The 24875-nt window shown below is 41.7% G+C and overlaps 2 protein-coding genes across 2 annotated transcripts in view; one reads left to right on the top strand and one right to left on the bottom strand.

The window, feature by feature from the left end:
- The window catches only part of wwc1 (WW and C2 domain containing 1), a 389372-nt gene that overhangs the window by 84353 nt on the left and 280144 nt on the right, over positions 1–24875 (bottom strand). The window lies entirely within an intron of this gene.
- The window catches only part of si:dkeyp-23e4.3 (rho GTPase-activating protein 7), a 274613-nt gene that overhangs the window by 103554 nt on the left and 146184 nt on the right, over positions 1–24875 (top strand). The window lies entirely within an intron of this gene.

Below are 24875 nucleotides of genomic sequence, written 5' to 3'. Positions count from 1 at the left end.
TTACGATCGCTGCTATTTTGTCTTCCTGTCATTAGGGCAGCTCCTGTGTTGTTAGTGGTGGTCCCTCAGAGGTGATAATCTATGTTGACGATATGATGAGTTTAAAAGGTTACACAGGAGATTGTTTCCCTGTGCGGGTTTTAGGATTGCAGAGAGCATTTTGAAGCTCGGGTATGTGATTACTTATTCTCCCTGCTTAGTTTGTTTTATTTTCTTGGTTGTAACTTTTTCATTTTGTCTTTGACGCTGTGCGGTAGATCATACAGTTTTGACCCTCTGCTGATCCTGACAATGCCTCTTCTACCAGTTTTTCTAAACAAACCTGACCTTCTAGCTCGCTGTCGGTACACTAGTGCTGCATCGGCTCATTACATGTAATTATTTTAATCTGGGAGGTGGCAAGGCAAGGACCAGGGAATGAAGCCCAAGAAACTTGCTAATCAAAATTTGTGGGTCAAACAGAGGACTAGAATTGATAACAAAAATGTACTTCAGAGACTTGTTTGTTATCCATAAACTTGGATGATGTTGGTAGCTCGCTGCCATCTTCATATAGTGTAGCAACACTACCTAAAATTGGAGTGCAATTCCCAGCAACCCCAGGATCACCGCTTCACTAGGTAGAGTTGGCTGTCATCTTGGAGCTGCTGGGAGAAAGAAGAATAGGCACAGGATATAAAAGGAAGTCGTACGTTAGGAGGAGTTTAATTGACTGTCTTGTGTGTTTCTCATCGACTCACTGCTTCAGCATGATCTCTGTGGATTTCAGTTAAACAGATACCCTGTCTTGCCCTGTGCCAACTTGTTCATGTGGTTTCATCTGAATTGAGCTCATCTTTGGAATCATCTCAGAACAACTGCATTACGGTAGAACTAAAGTTAACATTTCATTTAGAAGGATGTTCACTGCGAATTTCATTTTCTTTCACCATCGTCATCTTTGCACCCATGAATCTGGACTGTGTCATAAGTGTTACCGTTTTGCGTCTAGTGTTGTGTTGATTTTCTTTTGTACCTGGGTTAATTAATTTGATTGCTTTCATTGGGGGTTATTTCAGTGTGTTTCCAAATGCATGTTATTTCTTTAATTGTTACTCTTTCACTCTTTAGATAATACACGTTTTCTCATTTATGTATTGAACTACAGTGTTCCGTGTCTCTATGTGTAAGTGTGTGCATTCCTAAGGTCTTCTAAATAAAATAACCAAAATACAGATTTCAGACCAGAGTATGATGTCACATGATTGATCACATGACTGCAATGCTATACTGTTGCTAACAACAATGGCTGCTGCTGTCAAAAGAACCGTACAATGGTGGCAACCGCAATCCAAACCTTAAAACAACATGACATTGGATAGACGTCATTTAATTAATGATAAAATATTTTAACAACAATAAAACAACAAAATTCTGTAGAATATTATCTTAAAGGCACCAAAACACAACATTTATAACATCTACAAGGTGAAAGAGACATTTTAGCTTAAGATGTTGCTTAGCCTTACAGTTCTCACAAATGAAGAGATTCTTACTTTTTGAATTTAAATTTTGAATCTAAAGAAGAAGAAAAACGTTTATTTGAAATTTACTCATTGCCATACTGTTGCAGGTTAAGTTTCCCACTTCTGCTAGAACATAAGAACATAAGAAATTTGACAAATGAGAGGAGACCATTAAGCCCATTGAGCCCAACAAGCCCATTTGTTTAGCTATTAGCTAAGCTGTCCCAGCATCTCATCCAGATTCTTCTTAAAGGTTGTCAAGGTCTCACCTTCAACTCCATGCCTCAGTAGTTTGTTCCAGAGTCCATCAACTCTTTGCATGAAGAAGCACTCTCTGACATCATTCGTAAATGCACTACCTCTTAATTTCTAGTGGTGTCCTCGAGTTTATGATTCCCCAAAAAGATTTCTGCTAGATCTTCTTTATTGATGTCTTTGAGGATTCTGGAGACCCAGATTAGGTCCCCATGTAGTTTCCACTGCTTGAGACTAAACTGGTTTAATTCTCTGAGTCTGTCACAATAGGTCATGTCCTCAAGTCCTGGGATGCACTTGGTTGCTCCCCTCTGCACAGCTTTAAGTGCTGCCATGTCTCATTGTACTGTGGTGAGCAGAACTGCATACAATACTCCAGGTACGCTCTCACTTCTTCTTCTTTTGGCTGCTCCCATTAGGGGTTGCCACAGCAGATCATCTTCTTCCATATCTTTCTGTCCTCTGTGTCTTGCTCTGTTACACCCATCACCTGCGTGTCCTCTCTCACCACATCCATTACCTTCTCTTAGGCCTTCCTCTTTTCCTCTTCCCTGGCAGCTCTATCCTTAGCATCCTTCTCCAAATATACTCAGCATCTCTCCTGTGCACATGTCCAAACCAACACAATCTCACCTCTCTGACTTTGTCTCCAAACTGCCCAACCTGAGCTGACCCTCTAATGTACTCGCTCCTAATCCTATCCATCCTCATCACGCTGTCACTAAAGCAGTAGATTCTCTGAGCATAACGTTCTTTGATTTATAGTCAGCAGTTTTTACAATATAACCTAACTTTTTGTCTTTTGAATTAATTCCGTGCATTGCTTAGATAACAAAAATGTTCCCCCTGATTTCCACAGGGTATGTCTCTCACTACCACACCACCATACAGTAACGAACACCTAAAAAAACACTGAGGGCAACAGAATTTTCCTTTATATTTTAACCCTTTAAAATTGAATCAAAGTAATCGGAATCTTTATATTTTCGCTCATCCTGTAATCTTTTGTTCTAATAAATAATGTCATTAAGGGAGAGACAGTAGCCTTTCATTCAGATACTGAGAGTGTTCAGCTGACCCCTACCTGATGTCCACACCAGCTTTGTGTTTCATATCAAGGGTAAGTACACTGCAAAGTATAAAAAAAAAAATGGGTCAGAGGCAGCTTGGCTACAATTATTTTTTTCATTACACTGAGCATGACTATCATTTGTCACTGACAGGATGGGGGGCATCTGGGGCGAATCCTCCGAGTGTTTAGCTTGTGTGTGAGTCTCTTCTCTGTAAGGTCGGGACCACCCACAAAGGACAAGAACAGAGCCGTGCGACAAACCCTGGCATCTGCTCGCCTGCCACCGCCGGCCCAGTCAAGAAGCACGATGTCGGTTTGTAAATTAGGAGGTCCCAGTGCACTGCATGATGCATGTAACCTATTTTTTTAGATTCCAGTAATATTCTTCAGCCGTGACTGTGTTTGTGTATTTGTGTGTGAATATGCAGTTTAGCTAAATCAAAATGAAAGGTCTAATAAACTAAAACGTGTCCTGGTAACCTTGTTTAGGTATTTTAACATTGATTTCCACACTGGAATTTGGATATGATGGGATTACAAGGGTTTAGCTAAAACAATTCATATGTTATACAGTGCCTTTAATTAAGGAACATTATCCCAAGTGGCTTTAAGTACCTCAGTGTCTTGTTCAAGTCTGAAGGGAAATGGAATGATGAGATTGACAGATGGATTGGCACGGCGAATGCAGTTATGCAGTCACTATGCCAGTCTGTAGTGGTAAAGATGGAGCTGAGTCAGAAGGCAGCACTCTCGATTTCCCAGTCAATCAACATCCCTACCCTCACCTACAATCATGAGCTTTGGTTATGACCAAAAGAATGAGATTGTGGGTACAAGCGGCCAAAATGAACTTTCTCCTCAGAGTAGGTGGGCTCTATCTTAGGGATAGGGTGAGAAATGCAAACATCTGGGAGAGACTCAGAGTAGTGCCACTAACCTCTGCATCAAGAAGAGCCAATAAAGGTGGTTCAGGCATCTGCACTGGACGTCTCCCAGATTCCTTACTGTGGAGGTTTATCAGGCATGGCCAGCTGGGAGAAGACCCCTGGAAAGACCCAGGGCTCACTAGAAGGATTATATCTCCTACGCGGCCTGGGAACGCCTTGGGATCACACAGTATGAGTTGGCAAGTGTGGCTGGGGAAAAGGTCGTTTGGCTTTACTGCTAAGACTGTTGCCCCCGCGACTCAGCTTCGGATAATTGGTGGTACATGAATGAATGAATGAAAGATCTGCATTATAGTTCTGTACTTTTAAACTTCTCCATTGAGGCAGTAACTCATCTCCCACTCAGAGAAGACAGTCCACCTTATCCCACATTTGTTTAACTAATAGCTAAGCTGTCCCAGTATCTCATTCAGATTCTTCTTAAACGTTGTCAAAGTTTCCACTTCAACTCCATGTGTTGACAGTTTGTTCCAGAGTCCATCAACTTTTTACAAGAAGAAGCGCTCTGTGACTTCAGTCGTAAATGCTCTACCCCTTAATTTCTAGTGGTGTCCTCAAGTTTGTGATTCCCCAATAAGTTGAATTCTGCTGGATCTACTTCATCGATGTCTTTATTGGCTCTTCTTGATGAAGAGGTCAGCTCCCAGATGTTTCCATTTCTCACCCTATCCCTAAGAAAGAGCTTCATTACCACTACAGATTGGCATAGTGACTGGATAACTGCATTCGCCACCCCCATCCATCTGTCGATCTCATCATCCCATTTTCCTCCACTCGTGAACAAGACTCCGAGGTCCTTAAACTCCTCCATTGAGGCAGTAACTCACCTCCAACTCAGAGAAGAAGGTGCTGCCTGTAGCCAAGCAGCCGTGATTGAGGACTCCTGAATTAGGAAAACAACTTTAAATCATTTAGGATTTCAAGCTTTAAGCCAATGGTCTCATAACAACACTTACCCAGGCTCACGTCTATACGCCAGTTCCATTTAAACTTGGCTACTGATGTAACGTGTGTGACATGGGAATGTGGGCACGACACAGAATACCACCCAAAATGGCCATGCAAATTAAAGAAAAACTTCGGGACTTGATGCAGATAATGACAAGGCCAGGATTTGAGCACAGGCTCATGGGGGCTTGCGGCAGTAGTTCTAACCACCTTTCTTGATAGCTTTACACAAATTTAATAAAACATGAGCATCAATGCTAAGCCATCAATGGGACTGCCAGATATTGCTTATTAACTGTTTTAAAGCTCAGCTTATTATTTAGAGTGATTCATTCTTTATGTGTTTTTACTGATTTTTTTTTTTATTGAATAATATGTCTCTCGGTCAAGAATTTATCAGAAATGATTTGCCTCTCAGCTGATTTTCCTGGTTAAATCAAAGCTAAACAAAAATATTAAATGCATATTTGTATTTGTTTGTTTAATCTGGATTCATCTCAGTGAACCAGGAATTGATTTCAGGCCACCTCATCTAATGTGACTAAGGCTCTCTTGGAAGGCTGGGACAATTTTCTAAAAGGTTATTGAGGACATGCTGTGTTTGGTAGAGATTCAAAGACTTCCAGCCTTGGCACAACTGATAACAGATGTTTGAATCATTGAGTTAATTTACAGGATGAACTTAGTCAGTGCAAAGGCTAGGAGGGATGCGGGCTCTGCTTTCGTCAATGTTTTGTGCTGCAATTTTATTAAGAAAGAAAAAAAGGGTGCTTTTAAAAGGTTACTGGTGACGAGTCTCAATATTTCTAACACTGGCTAACATACCCCAGCTTAAAGTAAATGTCACTTTGCTAAACAGAAAGTCGCTTTCAAAGTGATGCACTTTTTCTTCATTATAATTGAGGCAAGATGCAGATTTGTCCACACATGTACAAGTTGTGGGTCAGCCCTTACTGAATACTTCTAGTTCCATTCTAACGGCTACCAGCACATCACAATTAATGACAGTGTAGCACATCTGGCGCAGTGGTAGTGCTGCTGCTTTGCAGTAAGGAGACTGTGGAAGATTGTGGGTTCGCTTCCTGGTTCCTCCCTGTGTGGATAGCGCTTTGAGTACTAAGAAAAGCGCTATATAAATGGAATGAATTATTATTATTATTATTAATGAATTATTATCTGCACACATCATAGAGCATCTGAGCCAACTGACAACAAAACATTACAACAATCTGGATGACGACAGGCCACTGAGCCCAGCAAAGCTCGCCCAATCCTAGCAACTTAATTCTTCCAAAATAACATCAAGTCTAGCTTTCAAGGTCCATGAAGTTCTACTGTCTACCACACTGCTTGGTCAATTATTCCCTTGTGCCTTTGGTTCTCTTTGTGAAGAAAAACTCCCTAATGTTTGTGCGAAATTTACCCTTAACAAGTTTCTAACTGTGTCCCCGTGTTCTTGATGAACTCATTTTAAAGTCACACTCTTGATCCACTGGACTAATTCCCTTCATAATTTTAAACACTTCACTCAGGTTTCCTCTTCATCTTCTTTTGATTAAATTGTAAAGGCTCAGCTCTTTTAATCTTTCCTTATAATTCATCCCCTGTAGCCCTGGAATCACCCTGGTCGCTCTTCTCTGGACCTTTTCTAGTGCTGTTATGTCCTTTTTGTTGCCTGGAGACCAAAACTGCACCCAGTACTCCAGATGAGGCCTCACCAGTGCATTATAAAGGTTGACCAGAACCTCCTTGGACTTGTACTCCACACATCAGGGCGCTATATAACCTGACATTCTGTTAGCCTTCTTAATGGCTTCTGAACACTGCCTGGAAGTCAATACCTTAGAGGCCACTATGACTCCTAACTCCTTCTCATAAGGTGTACTCTCGATTTTCCAACTGCCCATTGTGTATTGAAACCTAACATTTTTACTTCCTATGTGTAATGCTTTACATTTACTGACATTAAATTTCATCTGCCACAAATCTGTCCAAGCCTGTATGCTATCCAAGTCCTTCTGTAATGATTTAATGGATTCCAAATTACACAGTACTCCAGCTGAGGCCTCACCAGTGTGTTATAAAGCTTGAGCAGAACCTCCTTGGACTTGTACTCCACACATCGGGGTGCTATATAACCTGACATTCTGTTCCTTAATGGCTACTGAACATTGTCTGGCTGTTGATAGTGTTAAGTCCACTTTGACTCCTAAATCCTTCTCATTAAGTGTATTTTTGATTTTCAAACCTCCCATTGTGTATTCAAACCTAACATTTTTCTTTTCTACATGTAATAATTTACTTGCATTAAATTTCATCTGCACAAGACTGTTTGCTGTCCAAGTCCCTCTGTAATGATTGAACGGATTTCAGATACCTGTCTCCCCATCTTGGTATCATCTGCAAACTTCACCAACTTGTTATTTATATTCCTATTTAAATCATTTACTGTATATATATTAAAAATAGCAGCGGCCCCCAGCACTGCCCCCTGCTGGTCACTACTCTTAATGTCAGCCAACTCTGATTTGGCTCCTCGCACCATCACCTTCTCCTTCTTGTGTCTGAGCCAATTCTGCACCCATCTATACACAACATCCTGAACCCCCACGTCTTTCAGTTAGTGCCAACTTCTAATGTGGCACCTTATCAGAAGCTTTCAGGAAGTCAAGATATATAATATCATTTGCACCAATCTGATCATATTCTTTTGTTGCCTCCTTTATAAAATTCTAGCGTGTTACTATCTTATTTTGCTAGGCAATGGCTCTCACAGTGAGTTAATTACATTAGTTGTTCATTGTTATTTCACCAGAATGGGCAGTTGCCACAAATCATTCATTCATTACTCCCACTATCTCTGATTTCAGGTATATCTCCATTTCCGTGTGTTTTAATGATGGTATCACCACTCCTTACAGCTCTCTCTTGTTCTAATCTGGCTCCTACACTAAAACCTCTCCACTCTAGTCTATCATTACCCATCTCCTTCTCTCAAGCCGTGTGGGAGGTCTAATTGATGATATCTCAAGGGGCTTCATCTAAAACAAATCGACTGCCGTTTCTCTCAGGTGTTAGCCTAAGAGTATTCACTTGACTTAATCAAATCCAGCACTTGCTAAAGTTGAAGCTGAAGGTTCTTGTGAAAAGCACTAGTATAGACTTGAAGAGTGTACCAAATAATGAATAATTATAATCCTCAAAATGGCAATGGCACGTGTTCATTTTTTATAGGTTTAATTTGAAAATGATGTGAAAAACAGATAATTATATGAAAGATAAAACTGCATTTTTTTTTCTCAGTCTATTTTCTTCTTTATTTCCTCTCACACCGCAAAGACTCATAGATGGATTCATGAAGGAATTCAGACCCCTTCACTTTGTGACACATCATTGTGCTCTCGATTATTACATGGGTACATTGGCTGCATTTGCCCATCAGTCTACACTCAATAACCTGTGATTTACAAGAGACGAGATGTTTTGAGAAATGTTTGCAAATGTATTAAAAATCAAAACTGAAATTTCTCATTTATGTAAGTATTCAGACCCTTTATAGATGGCCCTGAACATTTGTGGGTTTTGCACACCATCATTTGGGCAGTTTATCCCATTGTTTCTCTCAAGCTCCTTTAAATAGGATGGGAAGCATCTGCAAACTGCCATCTTCAGGTCTTTCCACCGAAGTTTAACTTTGCGGTTTGGCTGAGCCCCTCAAACACAGTAAGAGACTTGTCCTGAGGACACTCTAGTGACATCTTGGCTTCATGCTTCAAGTCCCTATTGAGTTGATGAAAGGTGAACTGTCACTCCATCCTGAGGTCATGTGCACTGTGGTGTTCTTCAAGGTGCTCTCTGTATTTGACTGTCATTCATCCTTCTCTCAATTCTGATCAGTCTCCCTGTCCCTGCCACTGAGAAGCACCCTCATGGCATGATGCTGCCATGATGTGTGCTGTTAGATGCCCCTGATTGATGGAGTGCTGCTGAGACGGTCGTCCTCCTGACAGGTTCTCCTATCTCAAAAGGATTTCTGTAGCCTAGTTAGAGTGACCATTAGGTTCTTGGTCATCTCCCTGACCAAGGTCCTTCTTGGCTGGTTACTCCGTTCATCCTTGCCACTGTGAAGCACCCAACAGCATCATGCTGCCATCACCATACTTTAACATAAGGATGGTATTAGGCAGGTGATGAGCAGTGTCTGGTGTTTGTCAGATACTGTACAGTATAGTGCTGGAGTTCTGACCAAAGAGTTTAGTTTTTGTCACAATCAGGACAAAGAATCTTTTCCATTATGCACTCAGAGTCCTTTATTGCCATTTGGCAACCTCCAAATCGGGTGTTATTCACTCTACCGTAAACGCCTGATTGGTAGAGTGCCATTGAGATGGCTGTCTTTCCAACAGGTTCTCCCATCGTAGCAGAGGACTACTGAAGCTCTGTTAGAGTGTCCATGGTGTTTTTGGTCACCACGCTGACCAAGACTCTTCTTGCCTGGTTATTCAGTTTGGCTGGAGGGTCAACTCTAGTAAGAGTCCTGGCGGTCCCAAACTCCATTGAGGTCACTGTGCTCCTGGGAACCCTCAAAGCTGTAGAAATGGTTGTATCCCCTGGCTGTGATCTGAGCCTCACCACAGTTTGATTGCAGAGGTCTACAGAGAGTTCCTTGGACTTCATGGCTTGGTGTTTGACCTGACGTGCAGTGTGAAGGGTGGGCCTTTCTAAAAGATGTGTGATCAACTCAGTTGCTCACTGGTGGACTCCAATCAAGTTCTGGACACATCTCAAGGAGAATTAAAACAAACAGAATGCACCTGAGCACAAATGGGGTCTGAATACTTAACCGTATAGAAGTGAGAGATTTGTGACTTTTAATAAATCTGCAAACCTATCTGAAAACATGTTTCTGCTTTGTCTTTAAGGGTTATTGAGTGCAGATTGATGGGCAAAAAATGACAACTTTATCGATTTTAAATTAAATGCACAACACAATAAAAGTGTGCAGAAGGGATCTGAGCACTTCCTGAATCTGCTGTACATTTGAACAGGTTACTTTAAAATGGCCCCATGGGAGTGACAGTGCTGTAGGCTTGTGTTGGCCCTGCGATGGGTTGGCACCCCTTCCTGGGTCGTTTCATACCTTGTACTCAATGCTGCCAGGGTATTTTCCATATTGACTTGGATTAAGATGACTAGATGGCTGAATGGCTATCACTGGCTAGATGAATTCATATTTTTTTATTGATCAATAGCAGTGTTTACTTCTATACTCACATGCAAAAGTTTTTATTATCATAAATTTGGAAGCCATTCCATCAGGGCTACTAGGAACTGCAGATGTCTCGTCTCTCGGTTCCGTGCATCTCAGCTCACCTCCTAGGTCGAGGGATAGCAGCCCACACTAATGTAAAATAAAAAGTCAGTGAAGTGGATTGATGGATGGAAACGGGTTACGCTTTCAGCCGTGTCTGCATTGGCAAGAAAGACTCTGAAGGCCTGAAGCTCACGTGTGCACCCCGGCACATTAGCAATTATGAACACAAACTCAGGGGCCACAGCCGCCGGCTGCATGGCTGCAGGTTTCTTTTGAACACTCCTGGCAAAGTGAAGGAAATTTGGTTATTATGTACTCCGTTTCCAGATTGAAACAATGTATTTGCAGTTCATCAATGTGTCATTGAAGACTGATCAGCCTTTCAAGTATAATTATTTTTAGGTAATTATAGCCATTGTACTTCATTTCCAGAAGATAATTCCATAAGGTAGTCATAATAAACAGAACCGTTTTCTTATTTCCATGAAGGGCCTCATTTCAGCAAAAACCACCCAATCAGATAAGAAATAAGATTCAAAAAATAAATACTTTTAAGTGGACAGTTAAACTTTAAAAATCACTCACACCATGTTTCTTTTTTACATTTACCACTGAACGAGACCAATCATATTGTCTTCAGCCTGCCTTATGCTGCCAATGCTACCACAAGATGCCAGTCAGCCTTTCAAGACGTCCTAAAGATCTTCACAGTTCACAACACAAGAGGCGTCCAGACACTTGGAATTCCGTACTGCACATGTGCCACATCAGCTGGGCTCCTTAGACGAAATGCGTCTGTGCCGATAGGAACTGCTTAATTACTGTGCTTATCGGGACTGCATACCCGTTCTGTATCAGGGCATACCCAGACGAACAAATACACCATACGTACTTCATACAAGTGTAATGAGCGCGATCAGCACAAGGACGGCCAGTTTCACACACTGTATGTACACATGTATTATTAAACGGCACCGTTTGATATGCTAGACAATTAAACAAGCAGTTTTTGCTCTTAATCCTTATGAAATATACATGGGATTAACATTAGCACAGTTAATTATGCATGAAACAAAATTGTTTCTTACAAGTTTTAGACTGAAATATCATTTTATATCTTACTAGTAAAATTTTATGAATAGTTAGATTAGATTTTAAATCCAGATGACATTTGTTGAAAAATCTAAAGCAGAGGTGGTTTCAGTATAGTTTCTCTAAAAAAAATAAATCCTGTATGTGTCAGATAGATGGATGGCCATGAATCATGATCTTAGTCGTTTAAAAATAAATAAAATAAAGGAAACTTTGCAAGCTGCAGTGCAAAACACAATGGATGAACAAGAGGAAGACAATGGTCTGCAACAGCACAAAAGCTAACTAGCTTAAATAAAAAGTGTCCAGGGTCCATCTTGAACAGCTTGAATATTAGAGCTTTAGTGGGGCAGTTTGCTAAATCTATCTATCTATCTACAGTATCTGTAATATAGTGCAGTACACATCTATCTATCTATCTATCTATCTATCTATCTATCTATCTATCTATCTATCTATTATACAACCCGCTATATACTAACACAGGGTCACGGGGCTCTGCTGGAGCCAATCCCAGCCAGCACAGGGTGCAAGGCAGGAACAAACCCTGGGCAGGGCGCCAGCCCACAGCAGGGCGCATACACACACAAACACACACACACACCAAGCACACACTAGGGACAATTTAGATCGCCAATGCACCTAACCTGCATGTCTTTGGACTGTGGGAGGAAACCGGAGCACCCGGAGGAAACCCAGACAGACACGGGGAGAACATTCAAACTCCACACAGGGAGGACCCGGGAAGTGAACCCAGGTCTCCTTACTGTGAGGCATCAGCACTACCACTGTGCCACCCTCTATCTATCTATCTGTAATATAGTGCTTTACACATCTATCTATCTATCAATCTATCTATTCTGTTTATTCTACATGTGTTAAGATGAGTTCATTTGAAATATTTAGCCCAGTGCAGTACTTTATGCTCATATAACCTTTTCTCATCTACATTTTAAATAATGTCATATTGTCAGTACTTGATCCGAATCCAAAGTAGTGGTGGTCAATCTTGAATTTCTTGAATATTAGCGCTTTTGTGGGCCAGTTTGATAAATCTATCTATCTATTGATCTATCTGAAATATAGTGCCTTACACATCTATCTATCTATCTATCTATAGCAGTTTATTAGGGAACTGACATCCTTAAAGAGGGGTCCACTCAGTTGTGGGATGCACAATAGAACCCCTGGAGGTAGCAACAAAGGAGAAAATTAAAACAAAACTGTGCCATTATAATAATGCTGCACATCCTCTCTCTGATACACTCACACTGAGGACTTTCAGACAAAGAATTATTCAGCAGAAGTGTGTCAAGAAACACTACGGGGGCTCCTTTATACCAACAGCAATAGGCCTGCATAATGCCTCACTGTAAATGAGACTGCCAAGTCAGAAGTTTTCTTTCTTTTTAATTTTCTTCCTTTTAGATGTGTTTTCTATCTATCTATCTATCTATCTATCTATCTATCTATCTATCTATCTATCTATCTACAGTGGTGTGAAAAACTATTTGCCCCCTTCCTGATTTCTTATTCTTTTGCATGTTTGTCACACAAAATGTTTCTGATCATCAAACACATTTAACCATTAGTCAAATATAACACAAGTAAACACAAAATGCAGTTTGTAAATGATGGTGTTTATTATTTAGGGAGAAAAAAAAATCCAAACCTACATGGCCCTGTGTGAAAAAGTAATTGCCCCCTGAACCTAATAACTGGTTGGGCCACCCTTAGCAGCAATAACTGCAATCAAGCGTTTGCGATAACTTGCAATGAGTCTTTTACAGCGCTCTGGAGGAATTTTGGCCCACTCATCTTTGCAAAATTGTTGTAATTCAGCTTTATTTGAGGGTTTTCTAGCATGAACCGCCTTTTTAAGGTCATGCCATAGCATCTCAATTGGATTCAGGTCAGGACTTTGACTAGGCCACTCCAAAGTCTTCATTTTGTTTTTCTTCAGCCATTCAGAGGTGGATTTGCTGGTGTGTTTTGGGTCATTGTCCTGTTGCAGCACCCAAGATCGCTTCAGCTTGAGTTGACGAACAGATGGCCGGACATTCTCCTTCAGGATTTTTTGGTAGACAGTAGAATTCATGGTTCCATCTATCACAGCAAGCCTTCCAGGTCCTGAAGCAGCAAAACAACCCCAGACCATCACACTACCACCACCATATTTTACTGTTGGTATGATGTTCTTTTTCTGAAATGCTGTGTTCCTTTTACGCCAGATGTAACGGGACATTTGCCTTCCAAAAAGTTCAACTTTTGTCTCATCAGTCCACAAGGTATTTTCCCAAAAGTCTTGGCAATCATTGAGATGTTTCTTAGCAAAATTGAGACGAGCCCTAATGTTCTTTTTGCTTAACAGTGGTTTGCGTCTTGGAAATCTGCCATGCAGGCCGTTTTTGCATAGTCTCTTTCTTATGGTGGAGTCGTGAACACTGACCTTAATTGAGGCAAGTGAGGCCTGCAGTTCTTTAGACGTTGTCCTGGGGTCTTTTGTGACCTCTCGGATGAGTCGTCTCTGCGCTCTTGGGGTAATTTTGGTCGGCCGGCCACTCCTGGGAAGGTTCACCACTGTTCCATGTTTTTGCCATTTGTGGATAATGGCTCTCACTGTGGTTCGCTGGAGTCCCAAAGCTTTATAAATGGCTCTATAACCTTTACCAGACTGATAGATCTCAATTACTTCTGTTCTCATTTGTTCCTGAATTTCTTTGGATCTTGGCATGATGTCTAGCTTTTGAGGTGCTTTTGGTCTACTTCTCTGTGTCAGGCAGCTCCTATTTAAGTGATTTCTTGATTGAAACAGGTGTGGCAGTAATCAGGCCTGGGGGTGGCTACGGAAATTGAACTCAGGTGTGATACACCACAGTTAGGTTATTTTTTAACAAGGGGGCAATTACTTTTTCACACAGGGCCATGTAGGTTTGGATTTTTTTTCTCCCTAAATAATAAAAACCATCATTTAAAAACTGCATTTTGTGTTTACTTGTGTTATATTTGACTAATGGTTAAATGTGTTTGATGATCAGAAACATTTTGTGTGACAAACATGCAAAAGAATAAGAAATCAGGAAGGGGGCAAATAGTTTTTCACACCACTCTATCTATCTATCTATCTATCTATCTATCTATCTATCTATCTATCTAAATTAAATCAGTCTCCCAAAGATAATCACAAACAGAACTTCATAGAACTAAAGTAGTAACATTCTGGCTAATTATAGAGAGATGTAAACTGAAGGCAGAAATCAATCACAGAAAACTCACAAAGATATTGGAAGATTAAGCAATCTCCACACAGATTCACCCATTTGAAATGTTTAGCCCAGTGCAGTACTATATGTTCGTATAACCTTTTCTCATCTAATTTTTTAGTAATGTCATATTGTCAGTACTTGATCCGAATCCAAAGTGGCGGTGGTCAATCTTGAATTGCTTGAATATTAGACATTTTACACACAGTGTCCTATGTGAGCCAGTTTCTCCTATGGCCAGCTCTCAGCCATTTCTTTTCATAATCCATTCACAAATGCCAGATCTACCTGTCTGTCTGTCTATTCATTTTATTCCACATGTTAAGATGAGTTCATCTGAAATATTTAGCCCGGTACAGCAGTGTGTGTTCATTGTCACTTCTCGATCCTAAACAAAGTGCAAACTGTGTTGTTCCTGTAAAGAGACGCCTCTCATGCTGGGGTCTGGTGACATCTGCTGGTGAGATTTTCAAACAAGTCCACCAAAAGACTGCCTGCTCTGAATCTAACCTATTGAACAAAATTACATTAAAATTCTTTTAAAAATTTCACACTCTTGAAGTTAAAAACGTAGAAGTTTCTTCATGCTGTATCATCCTGGCTGATATAAACAACAAGGTTAATATGACATGTGGATAATACAATCCTAAATGTATTTGACTCCGTTTTATTCAGTAAACTGCATGTGAGACTGCAGTGTAAAGCACTTTGCAAAGCTTAGCATGTGAAGGGCGAGTTTAAAGAATTGGATGGAGTTTATTTGGCAATAATCAGTTTGGAAATTCTACCAAAAGTATACATTAGCATAAGTCACAAGCACTTGGATTGTTTATTAGAAATGTAATGATTTACTTCAAGAGGTATAAGTACATAATAAACATGAATAGTTGCATCAAATACTTGAAATATTAAAATGTGTACTTCAATTTAAATAGAAGTTTGTTATTTTTCACCCTCTGAGAGAGATCCACGGAGGACTAGATATCTAGTAAAGAATCAAAAATAATATCAAATATTTCTAGATTATTGAATACAGTATATATTTAGATTATTGAAATAATCTAAAACAATAGTCTCATTCTAAAACAATACTGTTTGAAATTTGTCATTTATAACTTTCTGGGAGTATATGAGGCTAGGATCACCGCTAACGAATCAGATATCAAAAATAATATAATGTTTGTGATCAGCAACCTTGTAATAGCATAAAATGACATTACCAATCCCAATTTTTAAATCTTTTTCAAAGTATTGTGAACAAGAGTAACTTTGACCCCTCGTATCCCATTGGGGAGTGAACCCCTGGGGTCGGTTGATGTGGCCTGCACAACTTTGTGTCCTTCTTACTCTTTATCATCAGGGTGTAATTTCCTGCACAAAATATCATCCCAAAATGGCCTAACAAGGAGGGTTATTCAGGTCTACAGGCCCAAAAATAAGGGAGAACAACCTGCACAATTAGACATAAAGATGAGTCCAACGGTGCATCATACAGTATGTGGACATTGTCAGAAGGCACCAGAAAGAAAACAAAAACTGAAGCAATTTTAAAGCGTTCATAAGTCTTCTTCTTCTTTTGGCTGCTCTCATTAGGGGTTGCCACAGCGGATCATCTTCTTCCATATCTTTCTGTCCTCTTCATCTTGCTCTGTCAGCCCCATCACCATCATGTACCCTCTCACCACATCCATTAACCTCCTCTTAGGCCTTCCTCTTTTTCTCTTGCCTGGCAGCTCTATCCTTAGCATCCTTCTCCCAATATACTCAGCATCTCTCCTCTGTACATGTCCAAACCAATGCAATCTTGCCTCTCTGAGTAATTCTTACAAACACATTTGGTAACCTGCTTAATTCAATTTAGGGTGGCTGGGGGCCTGTGCTGGGTGTTAAGGCATACAACAGACAGGACCCCAACAAGGTCCAGGTAGCTCTGGGCCAATTTAGAGTCTGCACTTAACCTAACTCAGGCGTGATTGGGGAGGCCTTCATGCCACCATGCGGGCAAACATCTGTGAAGGGCACAGAGACACACTGCAGGGTTTTTTTTTTCTTTGCGCCATCCAGGAGCCTATTGGGACCACTGCCTGGACAGGAAGTCAGTAGGCAATCCAGGAATTGATTAACAAAAACAACAAAACACAAAAAGTAATCCTGCAGCTCGCCTCTGCTGACCGTCACACATATATGAATTTTCCCATGAGCCTTAGGAGGGGCTGCACTGACTGATTGTAGTTTATACTAACCAGCATGGTGGTGCAGTGCTTTGCACTTGAGCTCCACACCTTCATGGACTTGGCGGGTGCAGTCTGTGAGTAATTTGCACATATTACTTGAGTTTGCACGGCTTCTACTCTGCCGACCTCTCAGACGCCTGCAGTTAAGCTGATTTATCATTAAATTAGTTGGTCTAAAATGACTGCGGGTGAGTGCCCTTCAATGGAGTGGCACCCTATTTGAGATCGCACCCAGTGTGGGTTAGGCTCTGGTCAATCATCTTGTAGTAACGGAATATGAGGGCTCAGAAGACGTGTAGATGAAGAATTTTATAATGAAGCTGTAAATACCTGGATTGGTTATTTAAACATTTTCAGTTCATTGAACAACTGATGAATACAATACCGTGTTTGAACTAGATTGATCAATATAATTGATCAATTATACATTATACAATCACACACACATGCACACATCTCATGTGACCAGTTCTTTTTATTTCTTATTGAATTTAGTGATTGATTGAGAGTTTGTAAAAACTTATATAAAATACTGCATTATTCTGTCATGCACAGCTTGGCTGAATGATTTTTACTTGTGTGCCTGATAGTATTTTACATTTATCCACTTATGCCTCCTGAGTTTATAACAACCAATAACAAATATTTGTTTACATAAACATCCATCCATCCATTTTCCAACCCACTGAATCCGAACACAGGGTCACGGGGGTCTGCTGGAGCCAATCCCAGCCAACACAGGGCACAAGGCAGGAACCAATCCCGGGCAGGGTGCCAACCCACCGCAGGACACACACAAACACACACTAGGGCCAATTTAGAATCAACAATCCACCTAACCTGCATGTCTTTGGACTGTGGAAGGAAACCGGAGCGCCCAGAGGAAACCCACACAGACACGGGGAGAACATGCAAACTCCACGCAGGGAGGACCTGGGAAACGAACCTGGGTCTCCTAACTGCGAGGCAGCAGCGTTACCACTGTGCCACCGTGCCACCCGTTTACACAAACAGAATTGATTAATTTGATTGATTCTTTATCTAATAATTTAGTATATGTGTGACATGGTGGCGCAGTGGTAGCACTGCTGCTTCGCAGTAAGGTTTGCATGTTCTCCCCAGGTCCTGCCACAGGTTAGGTGAATTGATGATGCTAAATTGGCCCTAGGGTGTGTGTGTGTGTGTGTGTGTGTGTGTGGGTGTGTGTGCATGTGTGTGTGTTCACACTGTGATGGACTGACGTTCTGTCCAGGGTTTTTTCCTGCCTTGTGTGTTTCGCTAGCTGGGCTAGACCCCCGCAACCCTGTTCAGTAGTAAGCAGGTTAGTAGGTAACACATATAAGTATATAATAACCTACATAAAAGATTGTGCCTTACAGTCACACAGATATACTTCATCCACACCCAGTTTGGTCCTAACCACAGTACCAGAATAGGCCTTGGCCACCCCAGAAACCATGAACAAGCCTTGTGACCAGATACATTCGGCTTACATGAGTGACTGATTCATTAGACTAATATGTAATAACTTAACATGTCATTTTACAGTTCCACTTATTTTTTGTGTATACAGCAGTTGGCCAAGTTACTCTCAAAATCCCAGTTCAGGTTATTCATTATCAGATGCACTACGACCTCTTCTTCTTCCTCCTCTTCATCTTTTCCCACTTCTAAGTGGGGCCAATATGCTTGATCAACCTTCTCCATATAGCATGACCCTGCACCTCCTCGTCTGTCAGGCCCTTTTCAGATGTGCTTCGACACCAATATATTAGAACTTTAGAACATTTTTAACACTAAGCAGGACTTTTAGTCCCACAAGCCTGTCAATCCTATTCATGTTTTTTTTTTTCTTTCAAAATAACATCAAGTCAAGTGCAAGTGAAAATTTAATCTTAGCAAGTTTCCATTGTGATGGACATCTGGGGCCCTTCACTTGAGGCCATCGTAAAAGAAGGACCAGGGGAGCAGGAAGTGCACAGGGCACTGCCTTCCCCGGAGTGCTAGATGGCAGCATCCCTGGGTTGCAGGGGCACCTCTGATTCCCACAGGGCTCCATGGGAGTTGGGGTTTGTCACAGCCATGTTGGGTTCCATGGGGGCCACCAGGGGGAGCTGCAGAACCCTACTTTGGGATTCCACCACACCTGGCAGTATTTCCAGATAATGCTGAATGGCCACCTGAAGCGCTCCCAGGGTCAGCATAAAGGGGACTGACTCACTTCATTCGAGGGGCCAGAGTTGAGAGGAAGAGGGATGGAGCTTGCTGGAGGAGGAGTGGAGGTAGAAGACAGACAGACAGACAGACAGACAGACAGACAGACAGACAGACAGACAGACAGACAGACAGACAGACAGACAGACAGACAGACAGACAGACAGACAGAGAGAAGAAGAAGAAACTGCTGTTCTGTGCTGTGTGGATCTCCACAGTGGAAAATACAACATGCGTGTTGGTGGACTTGTGCCTGCTGTCTGTCTGTGTCAGGTTTGAGAAGCTGGTGCGCCCCCTGGTGTCCATAACATCAATACCCTGTGTTCTTGTCAAAGAGCTCATTTTAACATAATAGCTTGGGTCCACAGTAAAGATATTGAAATTGTCAGTGAAAGCCACCCGCTTCATCTTTCATCATTGTCGCTCTATCTCCAACAACATCTTCCAGTCTTTCTGCCTTGAATACGCAGAAGCTCCCAGTATAGTCAAGACATACTGTGAAATGCCCTAAGTCTGCCACACAGTCTTCTTCTCCACCTAAGTGCTTCCTAACATGCTCAGGCATTCTCCTGTCGATCCACAGAAGCAGTGGTTTCTATTCCTGGGTCCCCCCGTATTGCCAAAATACTCACCCTGCTCACACAACCTCACTTTCGCCTCTTGTACTTGTAATCTCGTTCTTTCAAGCACTACCCAGAGCTCATTACCATAGGTGAGGATGAGGATGTAGACTGAATGGTGCATTCTGAGGGGAAACTCATGTAACTGGACAAACTGGTTCAAGTTCAGAAGTCCAGACAGAACAAATCTCACTTGAGAGCTAGGAGACAGCGAGCAGCTCCTTGTGTCGCCACACTGTGCCACCCTCACACCACTGATGTGTATTTTGTGTACAGTATATTTATTGCTAATTAACATCAGTCCTCAACCCTTAGAAGAGAAGCAGGAAGAATCCTAAAAGAAGCTGTCAAAGCACAAGTGTGTACGTCAGGCACGTCAGGATCAGCTCACGCCACTAAGACATAGAAATCTGTGAATAAAGCCCAAGGAAGACGCAAGCATTAATCCTGGCTGTGTTGCCAAGAGCAATGCCGTGCCTATCGCCTCCTCCTTCTTTTCTCCCCCTTCTACATCTTCTGGGATGTGAGCCAATTACAGTACAAACTCTCGGAGACTTAATGTAACAGGGAAACTATGTCATATTAAAAACTGACATTTTATATATTGCCTAATATTAACACTTCAGCACTGAATTATGAATTAGCTAAAAGATGTCATTTTTCCAGGACATTACTTATCTTTACCATTAATGTTTTATTAAGGCTACAATGAGGTGCTTGATAGTGCGGATCACATTATACTATTTTTTCTTAATATATGTCTTGTTGAAGCTTGGTAGACATTTAAATTGGTGCTATACAAAAAAAAAATCCCAGTGGTAAAGTGGTGGCATTTTTAAGGGTAACCTGTTCTGCGGTGCTTGTGTGACTTGGCGAGGGCGGATGACTCTGGCATACACTAAATTCCTAAACAGGAAGGCGTTCTGACTAAGTGCTAAATTATGTAATTGATTACAAGCCGAGTTTGGCTTTCCGAAAATGATGTTTGCTATAAAAGGAGATCTTTGTGGATGAGGCCTGCTGACTGGGTATGCTCCACATTTCCTGTCGACCCGACTGAGGGCATTTGATAACTCTTCCTGTGAGCTGGGCACGGCGGCTCTTTAGATTACACATGGTCTGTTTAAGGGGGCTCCACCTCTCATTATTCTTCTGATTAAAATCCACTCCTGCTTTTCTTAAAGAGTTCTCTTCATTATGTTCAGCCTACAGGGCACTTTCCCAGGTTTCTTTGCATGCTATGGACCTGGTTACGTGAACGTATTTTCCTGATGAAGATTAGGTCCTGCAGCTCCCCATGTGCCTTCTACATCCTCCTCTAGTCTCTATCCTGACTCTATGCAGGCTTCAAAGTTATCATTGCTACTCAAATTTTACCAACCTGATAGACAACTGAGATCCTCCAACACTGGTCTTCCCAAAATTCCAGGTGTACACTCATTCAGGTTCCTGGTTCCTACTGTCTGCACCACTCGGCCTGTTCACTCCATCAGTCTCCATCAGTGGACCCTTTAAAACATTTCTTTGAGATTCACATCTTCTCTCTTCCATTTAAACACTCAGTAACGACTGCACATATTCTGGATCACTTATTCTTTACTTATGTATACTTTTGTCCAGGGGTTTCCATTCTCAGTCCTGGGACCCCTTGTCGCTGAAGGTTTTTGTTCTAATCAGTTTCCCAGTCATTGAGTCTTTTTACCTCTCATTGACTGTGATGGTGCCTGCTGGCCCCATGTTCCTTCTGTCATGCATCCCAGAGCTTCTTGAATTCGAATTGTTAATAGTCACAGACCAAGATGAGTCAGGCAAATGAGGACATGCACATCCAGCCAAGGGGTAGGTGCAAAAGTGTCAGTGCTTTTATTATAATCCAATCCAAAATCAAACAATGATCAAATTAAAATGCAGTGCATCCAAAATTTTCTATAAATAATCTAAAAAATCTGCAAAATCTGTGTATCCAGTGGAGGTTAATATGTCCTTAGTAAATAAGTCCAACAACAAGGTTCAAAGTATGAGCTCCAATGCTCCCATCCGTCCATCCATCCATCCATCCTCTTCCGCTTATCCAAGATCGGGTTGCGAGTGCAGCAGCTTGAGCAGAGATGCCCAGACTTTCCTCTCCCCGGCCACTTCTTCTAGCTCTTCCGGAAGAACCCCAAGGCGCTCCCAGGCCAGCCGAGAGACATAGTCCCTCCAGCGTGTCCTGGATCTTCCCCAGGGCCTCCTCCCGGTTAGACGTGCCGGAACACCTCACCAGGGAGGCCAATGCTCCCCTCTGGAGCATTGGCGTCTCCTCCACTCCTCCTAGCCTGAGACCTAGCAGTAAGGGGAGATGCACTACGACAGGTGCAGTCATCCTTCAATTCCTGGCTTGGCTCCCAATTGCTAGGCCTGAAACATCCATGGTGTGATGCGCTGAGCCACACACACACACCTCCCGCCACCAGTAGACACCGCATATCAAGTCGCTCCTACTCCCTAGCATTATTCAATTGGAGACCCATCTTCAGCCCCAGGCTCCTCACATTGAGGCTTTCCCATGACCACCTGCCTCCATTCTTGTATGCACGGACTATCCTGATCCTGCGCCTCGCTCTTGCTATTTTCTCTTTAAACTTCTGTCTTTCTTTCTCCTTTTCATTCTTTTCTCTGTTCTTCCTTTTCTTTCTCTGTCATTCCTTGTTTTCCTCTGCCAGGCAGGCTCCTGTTATATTGGCTTGACTGGGCGCGGGTGTGATACACTGAGGTATGAATGAGACACCTGACTGATCTGCTCGCCTTCACACGTGTATGTGTGTTCAGCCAAGTACCCCAATCATCCCCGGAGCGAAGCGCACACGTGCACACTCTCAGACAACTGTATTTTAAAACTTGCACAACGCCATGGACCACTTATCACATTGACCTCATTGTTTAATTAGATGCTGTTTTTATATTCCTCTGTTTTTCTGCATTTAGAAAAGAGCAGTAGGGTGAGATTTATATTCATAAGAAAAAAATGAAATATTTGCTGACCTGGTTTCTACTCCGCTCATCATTAATTTTCATTATTATAATACAATTTAGGGAACAAACTTCACAGAGAAAGATGAACTAATTGGAAATGACAAAAGAAACTCAAAAACTTGAAACTATGACAAGAATGTGAATATTTATCAATTCCTTGCTTCTGGTTTACCCAGCGGCCATTCAAAATCCTGGTGTTAACTAAGAGAAGCTCCCCGCTGGGATCTCATTTATAAAACTTTGTGTGGATTTGGGACTGAAAATATACATATGCCAAAAAACAAGAAAAATATGTACACCAGAAAAAATCCAGTTTATAAACCTGGCCTAAGCACATTTCCAGACAATTTGCCTTTACATAAATCTCAATGATCTTGGAAAAATGCATATGTAAGCGCATCTAAATCCCCACCTGCTTGACACCATATATGGACTATGCTAATCAACCTCATGCATATGCAGTTGTGATGCTGCAAAACGTCATTGGCTGGTACAGCAGCCTCCCTCCTGATGCATCATGCTGACCTCCCCAAATGAGTGAGCCAAGAGCATGCATGACATTATAGCGCCTCTCCTCTACATTCTGGGTGTCAGGGAAAGGTGTAAGGCGCCAGCGTCTGAGCAGGTAGCCCCCTATTACCTGGCACATGTAATGACATGATTGCTGTTACAGTGAAAAATACAGGTCATAATAAACACTGAGGGTTCATCCCATTTCTATCTATCTATCTATCTATCTATCTATCTATCTATCTATCTATCTATCTATCTATCTATATATCTATCTTACCACTACACCAGCCTCCATGTACAGTACCAGCATGTCTGCTAAAGCTACGTTGTCACAAAATAAATGAATCACAGGTTGACCCAGGCTACTGAGCCATGACATTTGTCCATCTGATCTTGGCATCACAGGTGACTTGTGCATTAATAGAATGTCACTACTAACAAAAGCAGCTTCATTCTCGCTAGGTGCCCTCATTGCAATATTAGTGCAGTAATGTGCTCTGATTACATTGTTATGTTTTATGAATGTGAACCCACACCATATGAATATAGTGAATATAGTGCCTTGACAGTCAGTTAATGCCTTCCAGCAGAGCGGGCATGATGGAGTGAAGCTTGGCTGAGATATTTCTGCCAACCAGTTCCCTGAGAAGTGACAACAAATAACTGATATAAACTGACAAAACAATTATGCTGCATTGGCCAGCTTAAAAGGGAACTAAACCGTTTCCTCCCACAGTCCAAAGACATTCGGGTTAGGTGCATTGGCGATCCTAAATTGTCCCTAGTGTGTGCTTGGTGTGTGTGTGGGTGTGGGTGTGTGTGTGTGCCCTGCGGTGGGCTGGCGCCCTGCCCGGGATTTGTTCCTGCCTTGCGCCCTGTGTTGGCTGGGATTGGCTCCAGCAGACCCTCGTGACCCTGTGTTAGGATATAGTGGGTTGGACAATGACTGACTGACTAAACTAGAGTCTCTACATGATAATCAACACTTTTCAGGTGGAATACTTTAGTCACGTCAATGAGTATTATAATAACGGCTTGGTGATGTGAATTATTATGTGTGTGAGTCGTCATTTAGCTGGTTTGGCTGCATCTCCCTACTTCATCAAGGGGGACATTCATTTCTCCAAAATGTTGTGTATGGTTGAGTCAGAATTGCTGTAAAAACAGAAAAGATGTCCCATTCATTTTTCTTTTATAAATCTGACATTTGTGTGGAAAGTGGCATAAAGTATTTTTACGTGTATGTGGGTTTTACACATCTCACCCCAGGTGTTTCTGCTTGTTGAGGTGTACTGGAGAACACCAGTCGAGATGTCCTCTCCTGTAGCCTTATGAATCTGGTACAGAGCTCTACTGTGGTCAGAGGAACATTAATATTAGTAATAAAATGATTTACTCTTGTTGTTTGGTAAAGTTTGGCACCAGTCTAAACCGGTTGTGTTCATTTCTGTTAACTTGGGTGTCGCTACACTTGAATGTCTAACAACATGGATGGATGTGAATGTGGAAAGGAGTCAATATCCTTTTGAAAAGGAAATGTCAGCTTGCCTGCTTATTAATCAGTTGCTTTTATTTAGCATGCATAAGTTTCTCATTTTTTGCATGTTAGCAGCATGATATGAAATCTTTGGGAGTTGGGTCACTAATTCATAAATGAACTTATTATTTCAATCAAAGTCACTATCTAGAAATTAAGAAGTTCTTGACAACCTAAAGCAGCAGATATGAAGGAAAGTTCACCCACAGGTGAGCAGTTATTAGGGTACAACTGGCAATAGCTTATCCCCCAGTATTCAGATCCAGAAATCTATGCACCATGAGGTCTTATTTTATTTATCTGTGTTCATTCTGAGATGCACTGGTGCACATTATCTGCAGAATGTCTC

The sequence above is a fragment of the Erpetoichthys calabaricus genome, chromosome 11 (assembly GCF_900747795.2).
Source record: "Erpetoichthys calabaricus chromosome 11, fErpCal1.3, whole genome shotgun sequence".
NCBI classification, from domain to species: Eukaryota; Metazoa; Chordata; class Cladistia; order Polypteriformes; family Polypteridae; genus Erpetoichthys; species Erpetoichthys calabaricus.
Note: the sequence above shows the minus strand (reverse complement) of the source record. Positions and strands in the feature narration are given on the sequence as shown.